Source organism: Pyrus communis, chromosome 2 (assembly GCF_041283825.1).
Source record: "Pyrus communis isolate YQ-2024b chromosome 2, ASM4128382v1, whole genome shotgun sequence".
Lineage (NCBI taxonomy): Eukaryota > Viridiplantae > Streptophyta > Magnoliopsida > Rosales > Rosaceae > Pyrus > Pyrus communis.
In genome coordinates, this window is record NC_142566.1 from 2,179,454 (window position 1) to 2,197,438 (window position 17,985).

The following is a 17,985-nucleotide window of genomic DNA, read 5'->3' on the forward strand; positions in this document are numbered from 1 at the left end:
AGTTTTTATTAGTTCTATATTAGGAAGAAGTTGTATTAGGTTGATGTTGTGGATAATGGGGCTGGACTTGATCTTGTCGTGAGATCTTTGCATTAAAACAAGAAGCTCCACAAATAAGAAATGCTTCGCATAAATTAATAAAATGTGGTGAGATACTTGCATGTAAGGGAAAATGTGATGCTGAAAATTTAGTAGAATATGAAGCCCCATTATTTTCAGTAGAGTATGAAGCCCCATTGATGAACTCGTGATCAAGAGCTATAGTTGGTGGCGCTTACAAGAATTGGACTTCGAACGCTGTGAGTACCATCCGTCCACACCAACGACGCAGATACACGCGTAAGTAATGGTATACTTCTTCCGAAAACTGTCAGATTGAAGGTCTTTTTCTCATTCAAAGACTTGAAGGAAAGAACTTGAGGCACCACCTTTATGTTAATTCCTGGCTTTGAGATGGTCTTTGCCTTGTAAATGGAGTTTGCATGGCCAACATTTTTAACTGTTCTTTGAAACTGAATCGAAAACGAAGTCTCTGCAAGAATGTTAACAGCCATTGAAGGGTAGTTGAGATCCTTGGCCGATATTTTGTCATTCTTTGCAGGGCAAGGGCGTTTGTCTCCAGAAATAAGTCGAACTTTGGACTCGTCCAAGATCGAGCAGAGCAACTTAATGTAATCATCCTTAGAAGTTTCATACACAAGGCCCGGATTTAAAGCTTTTAGAGGATTGATCTGCCCAGAACCATACGAAAATACACCGGGCGTGTAGGAATCGTCAGTGCCATTCGCAGGCCCAGCCGTAGTCATGATAGATGATTTGATGGCAGCTGGAGACCAGTTGGGGTGGAATGTTTTGATATACGCAGCGACACCAGCAGCATGCGGGCAAGCCATGGAAGTTCCAGATAGGAAACTGTATTTCACGTGCCTCCGGTCTTCAAAGCTCTCTGTGACAGGAGCAACAGGTGAATATGCAGCCAAAATATCAACCCCCGGGGCAGTTATGTCCGGCTTGATAATCTCAAATAAAATACGATTGGGCCCCCGTGAAGAGAAGGAAGCGACAGCAGGTGCGGCAAGATCTTTTATGACTTCACTTTTTAGTAGTTTCGCTCGAGGTTTGCCTGTGGAGTTGACGTAGGACTTGACAACGTCAAAATCCTTGCTTCTAAAACATGCTGCAGGTAGTGGGACAATGGGAGAAACATCGGGTATGGTACTGTCAGTTACTGCACCTATTGCTCCAACTCGACGAGCCTCGATAATGCCTATAGGCCAACGACGTACCACAATCTTTCCCTTAACTAAGTTAGGGTCTAGGCAACCTTCATCACAATCGCCGCATTCACTCGACGCGTCTTTGCCTTCTATCAAGGGAAAACTTGTTCCATTTAAATCAAAAGCGTTCACAGAATTCCCGACAAGTGTCCTTCCGTTTCCAAGAACAACCTTGTCAATGATGTGACGGTCTATGCTACTTGCTGCAACTGTAAGAATCCATGGTGCTACACTTGATACAGTACCCATATAAGGGCCGTCGTTCCCTGCAGACTGAGAGGTTAGTATCCCTTTCTCCAGTGCATGAAAAGCACCGATTGCTATAGGATCCTGATCGAAAGGGACTACAATTGAGTCTCCAATTGAAATTGTGATGATGTCAACTCCATCAGCAATTGCATCATCAAAAGCAGCCAATATCTTGTCTGTAGCACACTCGTTAGAACCGCAAACTTTATATTCAGCAATTCTCGCAGAGGGAACGCCTCCTGTTGCAGTTCCGTGCGCCAGTCCGTAAAAGCTCACACCCTTTACGGGAATTCCTGCTACGGTTGAGGCAGTATGACTTCCATGACCAATCTCATCTCTAGCTGAGGAACCAACGTAAAACCGAGCTCCAATGATCTTCTTGTTGCAAGTGAAATTTTTGCCTCCTTTGCAAACTCCTTTCCACTTCTTTGGAGCTGGACCAAAACCTTCATCGCTAAAACTTTCCGATTCAGGCCATATCCCAGTATCGATGACACCAACAATAACATTGCTCTCGACAGTAGGATTACGCTTGAGTTTCTCATTGAAACCCAAAAACTCCCAAGATCTTGTTGTTTGGAGTTTGTAAATTGTGCTCGGAAACACAGAGACAACTTCCTTCATCTTAGCAAGCCTTTCTCTTTCTCGGTCGGTGAGCTTTGCAGCGAATCCGTTGAAGCTTCTTTTGTAGCTTCTTACCAATAGATTCGAAGCAGAGCTACTATCGGTAACCCTTTCGAGAATACCAATGTGATGAGACAATGGCGAGAACACGTCATCCTTAGGAAGTGATCCCAAGTACACAATATATGTCTTTCTATCGCCATGATCGACGGCTTCACACGGTAAGCTCACGACGAGTATGAAAATAATGGACAAAGCATAAGAAACCAGGAGATCTCCGCGCTTTGCCATTGTTTTGTTTTGATGCTGAAGATCGTAACCACTGGCCAGTCTTTTATATTTGGATGAAGGACAACAAGAATCTTATTCTCTGATATCCAGACGATTTTATCCCTTGACCACAATTTCCATGGCATGAAATTTAATTTCTTTCCATGCAGGATGAACAATTCCAAATGTTTAAATTTGGAATAAGATCCTATCCAATTTTGATTTGTCAACTAACTATGACCAAGAAGAAAATCAGATTCAACCAATTCTTCGAAATCATTTTCATTTTATTCTTTTTTTTCAAAAGCCACAAATCAATGAATAAATATTCCATTTTAATTAGAATCACATATGAACAAACTTATCTGAATTGGAGCTGTACGAATTCACGCTCATCCAAATCATAAGGTAGGCTGTCAACATGATCTGTGTAATTTGTTATGATATTATTTCCTTATATCCGAAATTGCATCGTTCCGGCAAAAATGGTCAGATTGATTTAAACATATGTACTCTCCCTATATATGCATACAAGTTCAAATTTCTCGCCCCAACATTCCCCGCTTCTATACATGCAATTATTTTTTCACTAGCAACCTTAAACATTGAAATTTAATCAAAGGGTTAATCTCAGTTTACTACCCTAAAGTTTCTTGGTTTTCAACATTTAGTACATGAAGTTGTTTTCGTCCCAATTTGATACCTAAAGTCATAATTATGAGACACTTTCATACATCCGTTGAGTTTTCCGTCAAAACCTCCGTTAGCTGATGACGTGGCACCCGCGTGGACAGTGTTTGGGACGCCACGTGTCATTATGGGCCCATGTAAATATTAAAAATTGAAAAAAAAAATTAAATTGTTTTCGTCCCAATTTGATTAGGACGCCACGTGTCATTATGGGTCCATGTAAATATTAAAAATTGAAAAAAAAATTAAATTGTTTTCGTCCCAATTTGATTAGGACGCCACATGTCATTATGGGCCCATGTAAATATTATCAGGCCCAAAAACATTTTTTTAAAAAAAAAAAAATTTAGGCTACTCCTCACCCCCACGACCCCTTCCTCCTTCCCTTATCTCCTTTCTCTCCTCTGCACCCACCTCTCCTACCTCACCTTACCCCTCACGTTAATCTCCTACCTCACCTCACCCTTCCCGGCAACCAATTGGGCAAATGCTTACTCGATGGTGCATCCCCAATTTGCTCGAAATTCGGGATCAATTTTCATTGCTTGATCACTAGAAATCGAGGCAACGGCTGTGCAAACGGGATCTCCTCAGCCGAACCTACATACTCCACAATGCCTCTTACAATCCCGAACTCTATAAGACAATGACCCATCTCTGCCGCACCCAAAAACCCTTGCGATGACTCCAAATCCTCCAGCACCCTAATAATATCAAACATATTGGACTTGGTTCTTCCCGCCAAATTGGCGTAAAAACTCGACATCTTCCTTAAGTCACAGAGGTATCGGATGGCAATGTTGGCCATGGCGTCCATCATAGACTTTTTGAAGCTCTGAAACCCAAAGCTCTCGTATATCTATGCCACCCCAACTGTCGACACTGCCCTGCCAAACTCATTGGCTCCTCCTCCAGCTGCTCTCCTCGGCACATCACTATTGGGTTGATTCATGTTTCTGCTACTGTCTGCATCTCCATGGCTCATATTCAAACCCTCACATCACTCAGCTTTTTCTTCAGCTCTCATATTAATTGACCCGTGAGCGCATTCCGGCAAGAACCCACAAATTTCCCCTCCTTTTCCCTCATTTTCTCGGCAGTCAAACAGAAACTTATAAACAGTGTTCTAAAAAACACCCTAGGCGGCCGCCTAGGCAGTGCCTTGGAACCGAGGCGATTTTGTGCAAAACAGCTGGAAAAATCGGGGTGGCTTTAAGCGGCCGCCTAGGCGGCTGGGTGGGTTTTTTTTTTTTTTTTTTTCGTGAAATTTGTTTAAGTCTAAGTTCTAATTATAACTTGAAAATTTGTTAATTTTATAGAATAGGTGTGTTGTGTATCAACTTAAATTCCGATATGCTAAAGATAAGTAGCTTACATTACTAAATTCCCTTATTTTCCTCCTATTTTCCATTTTATGTTGTTTTAAATTGTGAACTTGTTGTACATGTGTCATCCTACAATACTCCTCACTATGGTTAAATGGCATAAATGCTTACTGTGTTTTTAAATTTTGGACTTGTTGGATACTCTTTTTGCATTTGATCATTCTTTTATTATCTTATCCATGGATTTCATACAAGTATAATTTTTTGTAAGTGTCAATATGCACTTATTTGCAAGATATACAAGAAATTTACCTAAATTCGCCTAGGCCTCCTAGGCAGGCCTGCCTAGCCGCCTAGGCGCTAGGCGCTAGCCTGCTGCCTGACTAGTGCCTAGCACTTTTTAGAACCTTGCATATAAAGGGGGAAAGAAAAATCGAGCTGGGCACTTAGAAACCCTAGAAAAAACCCAGAACACAAAACTCAAAGATATTCAAAAATTGAATAGGAGAGGTGTGTGCGGGGAGGGTGGGTGCAGAGGAGAGAAATGAGAGAAGGGAAGGAGGAAGGGGGTTGTGGGTGTAAGGAGCAGCCTAGAAAAAAATTAAAAAAAAAAAACAGTTTTTGGGCCTAATAGCTAGGGTTAGAAGATGAGATAAAAAAAGGAAGTTTTAACGAAAAGCTCACGGTATTGTTCACTTTAACGAAAAACCACATTTTTACACTAAAAAGTCAATCCCGATACTATTCACTTTACCCTTTATTTTGTCCTTATCATTAAAACTCAAAGTTTTCAAGCCCTTTTTTATTAGTTTTCTTATAACTACATTTTTTTTTTTTTAATATTTACATGGGCCCATAATGACACGTGACACCCAGTAATTGTCCACGTGGATGTCACGTCATCAGTTAACGGAGGTTCTGATGGAAAACTTAACGGATGTATAAAAGTGTTTCATAATTATGACTTTAGGTACCAAACTGGGACAAAAAAAAAACTTCATGTACCAAATGTTGAAAACCAAGAAACTTCAGAGAAGTAAACTAAGATTAACCCTTAATCCAAAGACGCATAACCCCTTACCTGCGAAACTTAACCCCCTGCCCTATATCAACGCCATTGCACATGATCCTTAGTTTTGTAAATAAACAAATGCTTTTCTTAATTTGTGCAATCATTTTGCAGTGAATCACCACATTTTTTACATAAGATTTGATATATGAAATTTGGCACAACATATAACTTGATTTATCAATTATTTAAACAAGTTATTATTATAGATTATCATTGATATGCCCATATATTAACCATAAATGACTCGACTGCATAAGGGATGAAATGATATTATCGTAAAATCGAACAGATGCGACGAAAATAATAGAGAGGTCAATGTATGGGGTATGTTTAGACCCAAACTAGACATTGGGCCTAGAGCGCAGCCTAAGCCTGTGTGAAGCCCCTGGAAGGCACTAGACCTTCGAAGCATGGAAAGCTGAAGACGGAAACTCAGCCCATAAATCAAGATATTAAGCAATGTGACAAGATTGGGTGGCAAACCTATGCAACCGGACATGCATAGGGCTTATTACGATAGGTTTTGTAGAGGGCAAAAACACATTTTTAAGGCTAAAACCTTGTAATTTCAAGGAGGTTGAGTGTGAAATCACCACTTGTCTATCATATCAAGCAGGGGGACTTAACTTAGAAGGAATGAGGTTGCTATAAAAGCTACAAAAGAACATGAAGAAAAGGACACTCAACTCATCTCTCAGAAAAACACTTAAAAGCTTTGTTATTTCCTTTACGTTCTATTTGCACCCCCATCCATTCACTTTAGTTATAACTTTGTTGTAGCCTTCCCGCATTATCGTTTTAAATTGTAGTCATTATTGAACTCTTTTCCATCCCAAAGATTACCCATATTCTTTAAATTTGTAGGAGTGCCCAAGAGGCAGGGACTTGAGCCCAACGACGTTTAGAACATGTCTGAACTCATTTGTTTACTTTCTGTTGCATAGTAGAATGATTTTGAAAATTTTTGGTGTTTTTATTCCCTAACTGTAACCACTTAGCTTTAGCATCTGATTTCCTGATTCCTTAGGGATTGAATGAGTTGTTTAGAAGTACTGTTCTAAAAATCCCCACCTAGGGCCTAGGTGCCAGGTTGTTGGCCGCCGCTTCAATTAATCCCTAGGCGTTTGAAAATCGTGAAAACGCGTCTAGACCTGCTTAGGCGCCTACCTAGCACACCTAGATCAGCATAGGCACCCGCCTACGTCATGATTCTCACATATACAGAAAATAGATAACTTTCCTTTTGCAATTTATTTTTTCAATAAAATGAAAGAGAATTGTTGAATACTCAAAGAAACACTTATTATATGTTTGTTCCTCTTGTTTTCAATATGTTTTAATACTATATAATTTATATGCTATTTTATTTGCAATCTATGTGTTCTTTGAAGTATAAATAGACATTTATTTATACGACATATAATAAATCTACTTAAATCCGCCTAGGCGCTAGGCCCCAGTCCATTGACCGACTAACACCTAGTATCTTTTAGAACCTTGTTTAGAAGTACTCTTTTCCTCCTCAGATGTTAAGGGTTAGGGTTGACAACCATTCTTTTAGATTTAGCATCAACCAAGTTATCCTGCAAGTTTCTTAATTTCAAAGTAATGTTCTAAACACTTGTTTGTTCCAAACACTAATCAAATACTTAAATGTACCAGCACAAACTCTGAATTGATCATTAGGATTGCCATCAAATGACAGACCAAAGCCTTTTTAACCGTATCTTGAAACTCAGAGTGTTGAAGCCACATAGCCTCAAACTTAAAAAGTGAACCTTCTTTTAGGGCAAGTTTTATACAAGGTTAAGCAAATAGGGTTGTGATCCGATCCAAAAATAGGGAGGTTATGCAAATTAAAATTAGGAAATAATTTAACCAACTAGGATTAACAAGAGATCTATCAAGTCTTTCAAAGATCACAATATGATTCTTATGACAATTAGACCAAGTAAAAGGGACATCAGAAGCATGCAAAGAAACAAAATTTTCATCTCTAAAAAAATTTGAAAAATCAATCATATAATTTGTTCACACTTTGAGTTCTGCCAATCTTTTCCTCTAAAGAAAATATTGCATTGAAGTCACCAATTAGCATCCAAGTTTGTCAATGGGAGTAAAAAAAGAATTCAAGCCACAATTGTAGTTATTTTAGTGGGTAAGAATAAACAAAAGTATCATACTGTTGTAAACAATGGGATTGTATGCCCACATGCCAATAGTATGTCTATCATAGGCCTAATAGTGTAGTTTTGTAAGCTTTCAATGAAGTTGCTCTATATATAGGGCACTACGAGTGATCAAAACACACAGTAAGAAAAGAAAAGTTGGAATAATATAAGTACCCTTCCATTTCTCTTTCATCTGCAATCATTTTGTGTTATAGTTACGAAACAAAATATGTGTGATATATTGCACCCGTTTCACCCTTGCACTTAGCAAATGTTATTTCTCTAACTTTTGCCTATTTATAACACGTTATCAGCACGACTATCTAACCATTTCTCATTTCCCTTCGCCAAAAGAAAAAAAAATGTTTCCTCCAAGGATTTTAGTATTCTTCTTCTTCATCTGCCTCACCTGCTGGATATACCCTCGCGAAGAACTGCTAGCTCTATGCCTGCTTTTAGTTCTCAACATAACAATTACTTATATCTTTGATTTCTTGTTTGGTGTAGTTCTTGATTACTAACCCAGTATTTATTTATGTTAATTTTACTGTGATTGAAGATGGTGCGGTATCATCGCCCATCTTGAACTGCAGGTTTAATTTTATTGCAATTTTAGGTGGTGTGGTATAATCGCCCACCCTGCCCTACATATTTAATTTTTTCTACTGCTTGAGTGTTGCGGAATAATTGCCCATCTTATGTTATTTTATTTCAATGAGAGGTGATGTACAATCGCCCTCCTCATTAATCATTTAAATCTCGATCCTGAAGTTTCAAGTGCTTATCATTTTGACCTGAAGATCAAAATGAAAAATTTGTAAGAACCAAAAGTTTTAACAATATATTCCTCCAGAATACGTATTATTGCAAGTTCTTACACACCTCATTTTTCTTTCAGAAAAGAAAATGGCGAACTTGGCAAAGCTTGATTTTGTTGCCCAGAATATTACTGAGAAGAACTACCTTACCTGGGTAATGGATGCCAAGATCCATCTGGAGGTAGGAAATCTTGGAGAAACCATAAAGGAGGATAACAGTGCATCCTCTCAAGATTAGGCGAAGGCCATGATCTTTATCCGTTGCCACCTTGATGAAGGACTGAATAACGAGTACCTCACGATTGAAGATCCATTAATTCTCTGGAAGGCACTGAAAAATAGATACAATCACCAGAAAATGGTTATTCTTCCAAGGGCTCGTTATGAGTGGACTCACCTAAGGATCCAGGATTTGAAGACAGTGGCTGAGTACAATTCTGCAATGTTCAAAATTAGCTCCCAGTTGAAGCTCTGTAGAGAAACAATCATTGAAAAAGATATGCTGGTAAAAACTTTCAGCACTTTTTATGCCTTCAACGTGCTCCTGCAGCAGTAGTATAGAGAAAAAGCCTTTACTGAGTACAACCAGCCGATATCTGTACTCCTTGTAGTTGAATAAAACAATAAGCTTCTAATGAAGAATCATCAGTCCCGACCTACTGGATCGGCACCATTACCAGATATGAATGACGTTTGCCTTGATGGGAATACCACATCTTCTCGTGGCAATAATTACAAATGAGGACGTGGCCACAAGCGAGGCTGCTGGAACGGGAAAGGCAAGAACGATAGTGTCCTGTTTCACAACTAGGCTCCAAGGCATAATTCAAGCCCGAGCTTCAAGAATGCAAATCGCCAGAAAAGTAAAGCTCATATGAACACTCCTAGAAATCCTGAAGAAGTTTGCTACAGGTGTGGTGGCAATGGGCACTAGGCGTGTACCTGTTGTTAGTGTTCTAAAAAACACCCTAGGTGGCCGCCTAAGCGCCTTGGAACTGAGGCGATTTTGTGCAAAATGGCTAGAAAAAACGGGGTGGCTCTAGGCGGTGCTAGGCAGTTAAGTGGTTTTTTTTTTTTTTTTTTTTTTTTGTGAAATTTGTTTAAAGTCTAAGTTCTAATTATATCTTGAAATTTTGTTAATTTTATAGAATATGTGTGTTATGTATCAACTTAAATTCCAGGATGCTAAAGATAAGTATCTTACATTACTAAATTTCCTTATTTTCCTCTTATTTTCCATTTTATGTTGTTTTAAATTGTGAACTTGTTGCACATGTGTCATCCTACAATACTCCTCACTATGGTTATATGGCATATATGCTTAATGTTTTTTTTTTTAATTTTGGACTTGTTGGATACTCTTTTTGCATTTTATCATTCTTTTATTATCTTATCAATGAATTTCATACAAGTATAATTTTTTGTAAGTGTCAATATGCACTTATTTACAAGAAATACAAGAAATTTACCTAAATCCTCCTTGGCACTAAGCGCTAGCCCGCTGCCCGACTAGCACCTAGCGTTTTTTAGAACCTTGCTAATGTAAGACAAGCTTTGAATAAATTTAATTGATGACTTCACTTGGGGCACCCATTTGTGACACGCCCCGATCCCGATATTCCCCGAATATCAGGATAGGCACGTGCTGGCCGACATCCGAAGGTGACGAAAGTCATTTATTGAGTGCAAATGTTGAAAACAAGGGGTAGATAAGACTTATAAATATAAATAATAATGACTATGCAATTAAGGAACGTGTTCAGAGTATACAACTAACTAGAACACTAAAGGAAATAATATAAAATTGAATGAAACAAATGATGGATCCTACACTGAGAGAACTTGAAGATGTCGATGCAGAAATGCCTGGACGCCGGGATTGTATGCCTTGATTCTAAGTTTTGAAGAGGGCGCAAAACAAACATGAGTGGACCAAGTTGAACATACATATATTGAAAAACAACTACATAGTATAAAGTCATCCATCATCTATACTATAAAGAGGTGTTCTAAACATGTTATAAATATCATATCGTCATCCATCAGATATTCTATAAGAACACGGGTTATAGGAAAATAGTAATAATTCAAACTTGCCTCAATAAACATGTTATCTCATAAAACATAGTCATCAAATCATGCTTTTCATGTATGCATTTCTACTATCAAAACATGCATTTTTAGAAGGTGTCTACTCACAATACTTAGCTGTCGAAGAGCCACGCAACTAGCGAAGACGGAAACGCCACAATTAATTGCCCCTAAGCACATAAAGGGTACATTTAGTCAAACTCTACTCAAACTATTGAATTTGGAAAAATAGACATCGGAAACGGGTTTAGGATGTCGAAATTAGCCTAGAAGAGATCCCGCACGAAACTCGAAAAGTCAACGTTGACCTTTGACTAGTTAAAGTCAACGGCGACCTTTGACTATTCAAAGTCAACGTTGACCTTTGACTATTCAAAGTCAACGTCAACGGGTTCGGGTCGATCAACGGGTGAGGTCAACCCGAGTCAAAGGTCAACCAGGTTTGGGCTTAGAATAAAGGGTTTAGGTTAGGGGATTAGGCCCTAGGATAATTGGTTAATGGGTTTAGGCTAAAGGCCAAGGGGTTTAGGTTTGAAACTGGGTTGGGATCATAGGCCGCCCCAAAGGCCCCTAAGAAATTAAAATAGGAAATTGGGTTTGGGTTTAGGGCCTTCATAGGTAAGGCCCAAGGCCTTTAATTTAACACACCAAGAATAAAAACAAAAGAAAATAAGGGTTGGGTTAGTTTTCAACGGGTCAAAGGCCCTAATTTTTTTGGCCCAAGGGCCTGGTTCGAAGGGGTTTTGGGGCTTGAAAGCCCGGCCTAAGTTCCAATTGTGGGTCGCTGGACCCATTCGAAAGAGAAGGCCAGAATTTGGCCGGAAATTAGACAAACTTTAAATGCTCATAACTTTGTCAATACTCAACGAAATCGAGTGATTCAAAAATGAAAATCGTATCTCTCGAAGAGACGAAGAGAATGGCACCTCACAAGACATCTAACTGGCTGTGGTTTGGCCAGAAAACGCCTCAAAAGCCTCAAAGGTCGTCGGAAACTGGGTAAGATTCAAATGGATATAACTTCTTCAATACTCAATGAAATTGGGTGAAATAAAAAAGGAAAGTTATAGTACTCAGCGAGACGAAGAGATTGCTACCATGCATGCTGGCCAACTCGCAGTGGTTTGGCTGGAAAGTGCCTCGAAAGGGGCAGTGCTCCTCACCAAAAATAAAACCCTGAGGGTGTGATCGGGGCCCAAAGCAGACAATATCGTGGTATGGTAGAGTCGAGCTTGGGATGTGGTGGGGGCCCGGACCGAGATGTGACAATTTGCATGGTCATGGTGTAGTCAAGTGAGCGGGACATCGTTTTTTGTTTTTTTTTGTTTAAACCTTAGACTAAAATATAATAATTTTTTTATATGCCCAATGAAACTCAACTTCAATCTCATTTTCTGTTCGAAACAAAATCGCGTAATTTTGCATTCTGAAACTTAAGATTCATTCTAGATTCCTGAGATTCTATTGATTTTCTAAAATGAGATAGAATGTGCTTACGTGGAAGGGTAAAAAGATAATTTTGAGTTTCATAGTATAATTCTGTAAAAAAGAAACTTATAAATGCCAGTTATAATAAAATTACCATTTTACCCTTTCACGTCAATACATTCGTCTCTTTTTTAACATTGACAGATTCCCATTTGCATTTCAACTAACTTGTCCTCCTACCCCCATCAACTATAATAAGGAGACTGATAGTTCATAAATTTATAACCAACTAAAACACAATAAATAATCTACAATTTTTTTATGAACTAAGATTATCTCTCATCCTCTTTCCATCTCCTTCCATCCCCTATTCTTACATTTTCTATTTTGTCTTTCTCTTTGTATAAAAAATTAATATAAGATGTTGACGTGGCTTAACTGTGACCGTTCAAATAGAAGGGGATGAAAGGGGAGAGAAAAAAAAAGAAGAGAGAGAATCCTACTCCTTTTTTTATTTCAAACAAATAATCTGCAATTAATATTGTCTTTAATTTACATAGAAGCAATGTTCTAAAACACGGTCTAGGCAGCCACCTAGGTGCTAGGCGGCGGTGCTCAGCCACGATTAACCCGAAATCATTTATTAAATCAGCAAGGACATTAAGCAGTGTAAGGCGGCCGCCTAGGTGAGCTCGGCGGACCTTGGGCGGTTTGGGAAAAAACTTCTATCATGAGACTCACAACCTTCTCTCGCTGTCTGCCTCTCTATTTTCTAAAAGAGAAGTCGAATATGGTGAGAGAGAGAGAGAAAGAGAGAGGTAGATGAGATTTTTGCAATCGCAAGGATGGGTGATGGTCGTCTGCCTCTCTATTTGCTAGAAGAGAAGTCGAATATGGTGAGAAAGAGAGGTAAAAGAGATTTGTGCAATTGCAAGGATGGGTGATAGTGACGGATTGTTGAAGGTAAGTCTACAATTGCAGAAATAGGTGAGGAGGCAGGTTGTAGAAGATAATTTGTAATTGCAGAAAGGTGCGACTGCTTTAGGGTTTTAAGCACTTAGTAACTTTAGCTAGCATTTGTTGCAGAGCCAACCTTTTATTTTATTGAGAAGCCCAACAATATGGGCTTACAAAATGATACAACTTTGGAACTTTACATGTATACCTATATATATTCTTTTTTTTTTTTTTTTTAAATAACATAGTATCAATGTTTATTTATATATATATTATGTGGTAAACTTAATTAATTTATATGATGTTTTACTTAAATATATCTAGTCCGCCTTGGCTCCGCCTAGCCGCCTAGACGCTAGGCCCCAGCTCGCCATCCGACTAGCGTGTAACGGTTTTTAGAACCTTGCTTGTTGTACCCCAAAACATCTGATGGATGTGTATCAAGCCTTCCTCAAAGAGAAGGGTGTTGAGGCCAATTTTCTCAACCAGGCTAAACCAATAGATATACCTGATCCAGTGTTCGATTGATCAAGACAATTGAACACAACCCATCTGGATGTTTCGAACTTCATTATTGAAAGAGGGAATCCGACTGAATCATTTATGTTTGATGTACTCTTGTTATTTGTACTTGTAGTACAATGCTCGCATTTTCAATTCAATAAAAGTGGTATTCCAGTATGAATAAACTGTTTTTAACTATAATTTCATTACTCTTAGAACATGGATAAGAATTATGGTTATTCTCAAAACAAGAGTAATGGCAGAGATATTTGTCTTACAGATAGTGCAACCACGCATACAATACTTCAAGATCGAAAGTATTTCTCAAGCTTGATACTTACAAAAGTAAAGGTAACAACAATATCAGGGCAATCAAATGTAATTAAAGGCTCAGGAAAAGCCCAAATCATGTTTCCAAATGGAACAATAGTGTCCATACAAAATACGTTGTATGCTACTTGATTTACTCAAAATTTGTTTCGTTTTAAAGATATACGTCTAAATGGATACCACATTGAAACGAAAAGTGCAGAAAATGTGGAATATCTATGCATTACCTCCAATTATACCCAGAAGCATATATTGGAGAAGTTGCGTGGTTTATTGAGTGGATTGTATTATACATACATAAATACAATTGAAGCACATACTGTAATGAACCAGAAGTTCATTGATTCAAAAGTTTACATGCTTTAGCATGACCATTTGGGTCATCGAGAATCCACCATGATGCGTAGGATCATTACCAACTCTAATGGACATCCATTATTGAGTAGACACATTGCTATTTTAAAAGATAACCCTTGCAAGGCTTGTTCTTAAAGGAAGTTGGTAACTAAATCATCACAACTAAAGGTTGATGTTGAATCCTCTTCATTTTTGCAAAGAATTCAAGGGGATATTTGTGGCCCTATTTAACCACCTTGTGGACCATTTCGATTTTTTATGGTTTTGGTTGATGCATCTACGTGATGGTCACATGTTTGCCTATTGTCTACCCGAAATGTAGCTTTTGCGAGATTTCTTGCTCAGATAATTAAGTTACGAGCATAGTTCCTAGATTACCTTGTTAAGTCAATCCGACTTGATAACGCTAGTGAATTTACATCTCAAACCTTTGATGATTACTGCACAACACTGGGCATTGATGTTGAACACCATGTTCCTCATGTTCATACTTAAAATGGTTTAGCAGATGCATTTATAAAGCAGCTTCAATTAATAGCTCACATTTTGCTCATGAAAACAAAATTGCCAGTTTTTGCATGGGGACATGCCATCTTACATGCTGCATCATTGGTTCAATTGAGACCCATAGCCAACCACCAATACTCATTAATACAACTCATGTTTGGGCATCAACAAAATATTTCACATTTACGAGTTTTGGTTGTGCTATTTATATGTTTATTGCATCGCCACAACACATTAAAATAAGACCTCAGCGTAGACTGAGAATTTATATGGGTTTTGATTCATCATCTATCATTAGATATTTGGAACCCTTAACAAATGATATGCTTACAGCTTAGTTTGCGGATTGTCATTTTGATGAGACAGTCTTCCGGTCATTAGGGGGATAAAAGACAATTCCAAATGAACGGCAAGAGCTGACATAGGTTGTATCTACCTTATCTCATTTTGATCCATGAAGTAGTCAATGCGAAAATGAAGTGAAAATGATTGTTCATCTTCAAAGTATTGCTAATCAAATGCCAGATGCATTTATGAATCTTCGAAAGTGACAAAGTCACATATACTAGCTGCAAATGTGCCTGCAAGAATTGATGTCAATGTTGGACAAAATAAAGTGGCAGTGAATGATTCATCCAGTGCAAGCCTGAAGCGTGGTAGACCTTCAGGTTCAAAAGATTCAACCCCTTGAAAGAGAAAGATAAGGGCACAGCTCAATCCAAATGAAATCATTTAGGAAAAGAAAATGAATGACAAATCCACAATTGATGATTCTGAACTTTCTAAAAAAGAAAATGTCCTTGATGAGACACATGTCCTTGAAAAGACAGAGGTACATGAAAGCAAAGAAATCTTCAAAAATTATGCATGTACTAACGAATTATGAGATCAAAATGAAATAATCATTGACGACCTGTTCACTTTCCCAATAGCCACTGAAATATATCAAGTGATGATATTGAGCCCCTCTATGTTGATGAATGCAAACAAATACATAATTGGCCTAAGTGGAAGGATAAAATTCAGGTAGAATTAAATTCCTTGGAAATGCGAAGTGTTTTTGGATCGGTAGTCCAAACCCCACCTGGTGTAAGCCCCATGGGTTACAAATGGGTATTCACAAGGAAACGCAACGAGATTGCAAGATATATAAAGCACGACTCATTGCACAGGTTTTTCACAAAGACCTGGAATTGATTATGAAGAGACATATTTTCCTATAATGGACGCAATTACTTTCTGTTACTTAATAAGTTTGGTGGTTTCAAAAAAACTTGACATGCAACTTATGGATGTCATCACTGCTTCTCTATATGGAGAATTAGATACTAACATATATATGAAAGTCCCAGAAGGACTTTAAGTTGCCTAAAAAGACTAACAAACCATGAGATATGTTCTCAATTAAATTAAGACGATCATTATATGGGCTGAAACAATCTGGACGAATGTGGTATAATCATCTTAGTGAGTATTTGATCAAAGAAAGATATACCAACGATGTCATATGCCCTTGTATGTTCATTAAGAAATCAAATAATGGATTTGCTATAGTGGCAGTATATGTCGAAGATATGAACCTAGTTGGAACTCTTGAAGAGCTCAATAAAACTGTTGAATATCTGAAAAGTGAATTTGAAATGAAAGACCTCGGGAAAACAAAATATTGTCTCGGCCTGCAGATCGAGTATTGTGCTAATGGAATTTTGGTCCATCAATCAGCTTACATTGAAAAAATACTAAAGTGATCTGGCATGGACAAGGCTTATCCACTTAGCACCCCAATGGTCATTCGTTCTTTGAACATTAAGAAAGATCTATTTTGTCCAAAAGTAGATGATGAAATCGTCTTTGGCCCAAAAGTACCATATTTGAGTGCAATAGGTGCTTTATTGTATTTAGCACAATGTACTAGACCAGATATAGCTTTTTCAGTCAACTTGTTAGTAAGGTATAGCTTTGCTCCAAAAATTCGTCATTGGAAGGGAGTCAAAGATGTATTACGATACCTTCGTGGGACAACAGACATGGGTCTCAAATTCACAAATGACCAGATCCTTGTTGGATATAAATATGCTGGTTTTATCTCTGATCTGCACAAAGCCCGCTCACAAACTGGACATGTGTCCACTAATGGAGATACAACAATTTCATGGCGCTCAACAAGGCAAACATTAGTTGCTACATCTTCCAATCACTCGGAAATACTTGCTTTACATGAAGCAAGTCGTGAATATTCTTAGTTAAGATCAATGATCCATCACATCCGGAATTCATGTAGTCTACCTTTAAAGACAGACACTCTAACTGTCATCCATGAAGATAATGTAGTCTGTGTTGCCCAAATGAAGGAATGATTCATCAAGGGATTCATCAAGGGCGATAAGACTAAACATATCTATCCAAGGTTTTTCAATGCACATGAGCTTCAAAAGGCTATAGTTATTGAAGTCAAACAGATTTGTTCCAATGAAAATTTGGCATATTTGTTCACCAAAGTGCACGTTTCAAGCTAATGCAGGGAATCGGATTACGTCGGCTTACCAATCAACTAAAATTTAAAGAATGCGGAATCAAGGGGAGATACAATTCAATGGGAACATCCATGATACATGCATGTTATACTCTTTTTCCTTCGATTAGGATTTTTCCCACTGGGTTTTTCCTATCAAGGTTTTAACGAGGCAACATAAGCATGTTTAACACTCTATCAACAGTTCGGGTAAAGTTGTACTCTTTTTCCTTCACTATAGGTTTTACCCAATGGGTTTTTCCAAGCAATGTTTTAACGAGGCAATTGATGTTGATATGTGGGCATCCAAGGGGGAATGTTGTAAATAATGGGATTGTATGCCCACATGCCAATAGTATCTCTATCATATGCCTAATATTGTAGTTTTGTAAGCTTTCAATGAAGTTGCTCTATATATAGAGCACTGTGAGTGATCAAAATACACAGCAAGAAAAGAAAAGTTGGAATAATTTAAGTACCCTTCCATTTCTCTTTCATTTGTAATAATTTTGTGTTATAGTTACGAAACAAAACAACGTGATATATTGCACCCGCTTCGTCCTTGTACTTAGCAAAAGTTATTTCTCTAACTTTTGCCTATTTATAACACATACCACTCTACATCCTACTTTAAGTCTTTTAAGGTACAATGAATGAATCTACATTGAAAAGCAAAAACATTAACTAAAATAACATAAGAGTTCCAAAGTAGGCAAAGGCCTCCAGATTGGCCAACATTTAGTGCAACAAAATACTTATAAAAAAACCATTATAAATACCCCTAGGCACCTTTGTAAAGCATG

At 38.0% G+C, this 17,985-nt stretch overlaps 1 pseudogene; it reads right to left on the reverse strand.

The window, feature by feature from the left end:
- Nucleotides 1–251: 251 nt before the first annotated feature.
- Nucleotides 252–2,441, reverse strand: LOC137748057 (subtilisin-like protease SBT4.4 pseudogene; annotated as a pseudogene).
- Nucleotides 2,442–17,985: the final 15,544 nt, after the last annotated feature.